Source organism: Henckelia pumila, chromosome 4, assembly GCF_033568475.1.
Source record: "Henckelia pumila isolate YLH828 chromosome 4, ASM3356847v2, whole genome shotgun sequence".
In the NCBI taxonomy this organism is placed as follows: Eukaryota; Viridiplantae; Streptophyta; class Magnoliopsida; order Lamiales; family Gesneriaceae; genus Henckelia; species Henckelia pumila.
The window spans coordinates 6248939-6256215 of record NC_133123.1 but is presented as its reverse complement, the minus strand read 5'-3'; the positions used below and the strand labels follow the sequence as shown (position 1 = coordinate 6256215).

At 34.1% G+C, this 7277-nt stretch overlaps 1 long non-coding RNA gene across 2 annotated transcripts; it reads left to right on the top strand.

Moving 5' to 3' along the window:
* Positions 1-5380: 5380 nt before the first annotated feature.
* Positions 5381-6853, top strand: LOC140867833 (uncharacterized). Of its 2 annotated transcripts, none has more exons than XR_012145284.1 (3): positions 5381-5661; positions 6019-6076; positions 6675-6853. It is a non-coding gene; the product is annotated as an uncharacterized lncRNA (long non-coding RNA). The 2 variants fall into 2 exon arrangements; XR_012145283.1 differs by having other exon boundaries at positions 6663-6853.
* Positions 6854-7277: the final 424 nt, after the last annotated feature.

Sequence of the window (7277 nt, the reverse complement as noted above, 5' to 3'; positions counted from 1 at the left end):
ATAGGACTGTCTGTTATGACATATAGCATGTCATCATCCTGTGCTGCAAGATGTGCCTGCATGCGAATTTTCCAATCATCATACTCTTCTTTAGAAAACATAGGAATTCTGTTGAAAGAAGTCATGATTTTAAAACTTCAGATCAGCAGTTGAGAAAGGAACCCGCTCTGATACCACTTGTTGGGATCGGTTCAGAGGGTAGAGGGGGGGTGAATACACTCTGAAACTTTTCTTCTTCTTCTTTAAAATGATCAAGTGAGGTTTAGTTCACTTAATCTGTTTTCTCAACTTCTAAAACGGTTTGAACAACTTAAATAGTGCGGAAATAGTTCAGAGGTTTTAGTGATGCAAAGTTAATAATGCAATGTATGAGCAGAATGTAAGATAAATAGCAGTAAAGACTAAGGCACGATTTATGGAAGTTCGAAGGCTTAATCCTTCTACGTCTCCCCTTCTTCCACTTAGGAAGGAATTCACTAGAAGACTTTGGTTATTACAACGTCTTGTAATACACCCACTTCAGACTTAGGACTTATCCAATGCCTAATCCGAAACTCCTAGATTTACACAGATAAGATTCTCAGTTCTTATCAGACTGGTGGAAGCTTTCAGAGTAGCTTCAATTCTCTTCAACAATGAGTATAGTTGAGTTGAGCTTCTCAAACTGCAGAGCGGTCGAGAGGCTTGAAAACCCTAGGATGATCCTTGACGATCAGATATGTGAACTGTAGGCGAGGGTTTATTTGAGCAGCAAAACGAATGATCTTGTAAGTGTGCTCAAGTATATCAGATGAGGACTTCTGATATTATTCAAGTGATTGAGTTGATTGAGATTTTCCTGAATTGCTTGTCTCTCTTTGTTTTTTGTTTCGTTGTTGTCACTTCTTGAGCAATCTTCCCTTTATATAGGTCAATCATCAACGTCTTTATTTTGAACGTTCTGATGCTGCATTGAATGCACATTTAATGCTCATAAATGCATTGATGATTCTGCATGAAGATCGTACACTGCAGACAACTTCCAGGGTCCAAAACTGGAATAAACGGTCGAATGCTTTATCTGTAGTCATTCTGTGTTTTTGCCATTTTGGTGCAACCTGTTGTCTTGATTGCAGGAGTCAACATATCTTCTGACACGCCGGTTCTGCTTTTAATAAAAGATCTTGCAAAGAACATCTTGTCACAGGTACTTGTCTTGAGATATCCTGAAAAGCAGTTGGCATTCTACCTGTAGAGATATTTGTCCTCTGCTGGTTTGAATAACCAGTCGATAAGCTTGTGACTTCAACCGGTCGAGAGACAAAGGCGGTTGACAAGCTTCTGGTAGATAGATTTATCCTCTGCTCGTTTTGATAGCCAGTCGATAGGCTTGTGACTTCAGCCGGTCGAGAGCAAAGGCGGTTGACAAGCTTCCGGTAGAAGTTGTAGTAGATTCCTGAAATACAATGGTTGGCAGCACATTCATATACAATGAGTTGTTATTTGTTATCACCAAAATATCGGATTCAACATACTTTAAATATCGAGAATTTAGAATGAACACAATGCTTTTTATTCAAATTTCAATAAACAATGAAAATTTTGTTTTCTCAAATAAATCTACATAAATATTTAATTTCTCTTTAAATTCTTATAATTTCATCTTTTCAGATCGTATAACACATGTTTCATGTTTTACTTACTAGTATACTAAAAATCCCGAGTCCCGCGTTGTTGAGTCTTAACACAAATCTCTCCTCATGTTTCTTCTTCTATGCCACCCGGACCCCTTTCTACCTTTTTTATTTTTATTTTTATTTTCCTTACCTGTTTTTTTAAATCCTCTACCCTTTCTTCCCTCTGTAAACTCTCAATAAAGTCTAAACTATAAAGTCTAAACTATTAATTCCTTTTCTGGAGAACAAACAAAGCAAAAGTAATGTTTTTCCACTTCTTTATGCTACGTCGTTTTTCTTTATCAAGAATTCCAAGCTTCAATTTTTATTTGTTCACAATCACAGGCATATAATGAACGCTATATAATGTTATCATTAATCATTAGTTATCGTACCTACCAAACTGGCATAACTCCCGAAGGTAGCATCTGTCATTAACATATTGTTGGAGGGGATAAATGAAATTAATGATGAGAGAGATGCATGTTGGATTTTCGTTTGAATAATATACATGCATGTTATCAACATGGAAGGAAAGCAATGGTCTAATTGAGGGGACCAATTATTTGTTGTGTAAGAAATATCACGAGATTGAATTATTGGTTTTGTTTTATTTCATATTATATATATTAAGATTGAGTTATTGTTTTCTCTTCGATTTTACCTATACTATATTTTGATGGTGGTTTTCAAATTTATCATACGATATATATCTGGGCTATTGTAGTTTATGATCTGATATTGGAATGATATCACATTGGGAAGTATTTGAAATAATGTTTAATATGATGTTACAAACTTACAATGAACTCGTGTAATAATAACTTAAGTTAATTATCATTTTCGACCACATTCGATTCAGCTTGAGCTTATGGAGTGGCGTATATATATCTTGTGAAAGTCCCAAATTTCAGTCTTTTTTGAAATGATTATTTATTTCATGACATAAACAGAGGTATATATAACTTAACTCATAAAAATTACGAATATTCTATGTCAGATATTTCAGTACAATCATTGATAATATATTGTACGTGGTCCAGGGGCGATCCTGAGAAAAATATAGCACAAAACGAAATTAAAAATATGATCTCTTTTCATTAATAATGTGTGTGTATATATATATATACACATAATACAAAAGAACATTCGCATTAGAAAAAATTTTACCCATAGTTTCTCAAAATAAATTATTCAACAACATATATTATTTAAAATTCACTCTTATTGCATTTTTTAAAACAAAGTCGTCATTTTTTTTTTACATTTTATGATGAATATTTGTGCAAAAATGGAACTATTTAACTAAATTCATAAAAAAAAATAGTACTAAATAATGAAGTCAAATATAAACAAAAAATATACATATATATAGGAGAGAGATAATAAATTAATGTAATATAAATTAATAAAATGATGATGAACAATCAGTAAATGAAAAAAAATAAAAAGAAAAATTCTACGTTTTGTAAAATTATTCAATTTTTTAACCTGCAATCTGAGTAATCAACATGGTTTAATTGAATAATAAGTAAGAAAATTTTGACGGTATGTCTATCTATGATGCAACGGAGGTCTACGAAAAATTTTTGTGCATGGATTATATTGGTTGGAGGGCCGCATGAAGAAAGGAGATAAAAATTGAACATAGTTAGTGAACCATTTAACTCATTTAAAGCAAGATTTTTGTCATAAAAACCTATTCACGATTTTTTTTATTTTTTATAACACTATTTATTAATTAAATTTATTTGGATATTAATTTAAATACTAATTTTTTAAAAATAATCAAGGACCCGATTCAAGGAGGGGCCTGAACGGTCATTTGGCCCGCCTTACCCCTGACGTGGTCGACCGGGGCCCCTCATCTCCTCAGAGCCTATTCTAGTTAATTACCTTTGTTTCAATATTTATTTTTTAAATTAAGTTAAACATTGTCTCTTTAATTTAGTCAAAATCACTCATAAGTTGACTAATTCTTAAATTCGAATTTTTTTAATATAATAGTTAAATTTTCTTTTTTTAAAAGCTAATAATCTACCTTGTTGGGTTGTGAAACACAAACAATCTTGATTTTGATGATAAAAAAACTTTTTATTGTTTTTATAACATATTTCATCAAGTGTTGTAATTAGTAGATCAAAGTTGGAAGGTTTGAGCTGGAACTTAAAGTTATTCAAGCCAGTGCAGTTGATTTAATCGAGCATATCTCATAGCTCGATGATCCAAATGACTTGAGGCCAAAACGGTTGGAAAGCTTGCTCAATTATCTACAAGTCACATTTCAGACCAGATCAGTTAGTTCGGATGTTATCTAGGCAAAAAGTTGGTCGCAACATCAAGCTGTATGCAAATCTGATCAATGGTACAGTAACCAGCTGATCAAAACATGACCAGCTCTGGTATTTTGGCAATATCTTACAGATCGATTATCCAAACGTAATGATTCAGTATGCATTACGAAGCTAGGAAAATGATCTACAAATCATCTTCAACCAGCTCAATCTGAATCGAAGTCTAAGATCATATCAAGTGAACAAGGCCAGATCGAACATGGCTATATCACATCAAGTGAACAAGACCAGATCGAAAATGGCTAGACCAGATCAAGTGAACAAGACCAGATCGAAGTTGGACCAGACAAGATCAAAGTCGTACCAGACCAAATCGATCTGACCAGATCGATCAACCAGCCCGATGAACAGTACAATCATATCAAGTTGAGAAAAATTCCAGCAACTCAAATATGAACTGTTGCAACATCAAAAAATGTCCAGAAACTTCCCAAACAGTCATATTCTTGTATCTAACATTCATATCATTATTTGAGGCTATAAATACAACACATTGAAGATCAAACACAAGCTTTTGATGGAGATTAAAAGTATGAGCAGATTATAGAAACAAAAGAAGCTAAAATGAGAGCAAGCCCAAGGTGTGAGGAAGAAGAAGAAGAAGAAGAAGAAGAAGAAGAAGAAGAAGAAGAAGAGATAAGCTTTCAACGTTAAATCCTCTATACCAAACATACTTTATAGAACACTCTTTCATGTTCAATATCTTTGTATATAAGTTGAAGAGAGCTCACTCACACACATACGAGAGACGTGCTTTGAAAAGATAAGTTGAGTGAAAGTCTTAGCACAAAGACGTTAAAGTTGTGTATGTAGTCTTGGCATAAGATACGTTAAACATTATGCGGATTGTAAGGTTGCGGCCTACAATCGAGTGGTTAGGAGTTCTTGTTTAGGCAGTGGGTAAGTCCTAAATTGGATTGGGTTTGTACAAATGGGTTTATATAAATCAAAGTCTTCTAGTGGATCCTTTCAAGGAAGACGAAAGGGTGACGTAGGAGATTGAACTCCGAACATCCATAAACAAATTTGTGTGTCTATTTGTTTATCGCATGTACTTTCTTATTGCCACTGTTTTTAGTATGCATTGTTGAAGCATTTTGTAAGGACCCGATTTTAATATGTTAATTAATTTGTGTGTTAAAAATATGTATGAATAAATATCGGTTTATAGACGATATTAAAATGCATATTTTATTTATAGAGCACACAAGAGTTGAAATAACTCGAACCGAGTCAAAATTTAACCCCGAATGAATAAAATAATACACACATTAAATCAATGCATATCTAATAAAATGGATATAAATACAAGATAGATATATCTCTTTTCCTCAGTTTTCTCTCTCCTCCATATTCCTTCTCTACGTCGTCTTCTTCGTTCTTTTATTTCAACAATTTTCCCGTCGCTTTAAATGCTCGTATCTTCTTCGTTTTTGGCCGGATTTCAAAAGTAAATATAGTTCTGGAATCCTCGCGATGTAAGCTTTCTTTTGATACCAATATTGTACGATTTTCTCGCGTCGCTCGAAACTCGAATTTCGACAGCCGTCGCCGTTCGCCGCCAATCGCCGCTTGCTGCAGGAGGAAGGTTATTCAGGCTAGTTGGAGCTTTATGTCTTAGCTTTGAGGTTTTATATCGGAGTTGATTGAAGGTATTGACTATTTTTCAGAATTTATTTGGGATTAATTTTGAATTTTCATATTTTTTTATATTGGGGATTTTCGAATTTTAAGGTGACTTAAATCGCTATTTAGATGTTAAGATGTGTTAGAATTGATATATATAAATTTCAAAATTTTTGGGAATTTTCTAGAAAAATTCAGAATCTGAATAAGTTGGTATTTTGACTTTTATAGTCGTTTATTCGATATTTGGATATTGATAGGATGATTTACTATGAATTATGAAAATTGAAAAATATTAATTTGGATTTTTAGACTTAGTTCCGATAATTCTCATATTTGTATAAGGGAATAGGAATTAATATAAATAAATGATGTTTTCACAGGATTGGACTATTCGAGAAATACGTGAGATATTTCTGTGGTAATTAAGTGTTGATTGAGGTACGTATGAGCTGCTTATATTACGACGCCTATAATGACATGTAATGATATTTAGTATTTTGTAATGAGTGATAACGTGCTTTATGTGCTTATGTGGATTATATGATTGCATTCACTCATTTACATTTTTTCATACCACGTTGAGCCTTGACTCCTTTGATTGCTATTGATATTGATCTCTTGAGATGTATTGAGTCATCGATGGAGCGAGTGACATTATTTAGTGCACTCTTGAGTTAGCACGAGACCGAGCGGGTAGCAACCGTGCTCTCGATGCTACGTACGACACTCCTGATGACAGCATGAGGTTGGACGGGTAGCTCCTGTCGCCCTTGATGCTACGTGTGTGGATTAGCAATGATGATTCGAGGTCTGCTACGTTCCTAGCATGGGTGGCCACTGAGATTATTGTGATACGATTATTTGGACTCCATTTGGTATCCCTTATTCTATTGATACCTGTCACGCATTGCATTGTACTTGATTTTATTCATGTCAGTTATATTTGTCGTAATTTTTCTAGTTCGTCGTACTGGGGTCCGACCCCTGTTTTCTTTTTATGCTGTGGTTGTTTGTGATTCCATAGCTGGTTATCCAGGGGGATTTGACGCATCCGGTGGAGCATCATCTAGTGGTACCCAGTGAGTCGAGCGTGGAGTCGAGTTCCCAGATATATGTATATATCAGTCGAGCGAGTTTTATATTTGTCGGGGTGATGCCCTGTGTATCTGTATCGATAGTTTTGGAATTTGTTTTGGATTGTTATTTGTGTGATCGAGTCTTGCCGGCTCTGCATGTGTTTAGTCCTGGCCAGTGCGGCTATAGGTTTGTAAATTGGTGTTGTGTCTCTATTTTTTAGTATATATTGCTGGTTGTATTGTACAGGTTTTTGGGATGTCCTATTTACGAATAGGTCAAGCCGAATTTTCTGTAGGCCCAAAACGCAAATTTTTAACTCGTTTTCGCTGTTTACATTAGTTAATCCTGGTTGGTTGATCATTAAATATTAAATCAAGACATGGGCCCTTTCACATTTTATGTATTTTTCATACACCAAAATATTGCATACAAAGTGTTTGATAAAATTCTTTAACCAAACTGTTTTTATTCTTGCAATTTCCATTCTTTCAAATGATTTCACAAATGTTTATTCAGTTTCTACGAAGGATTATTTCGAGTGTATTTTGCTTGGTTTGAAAAG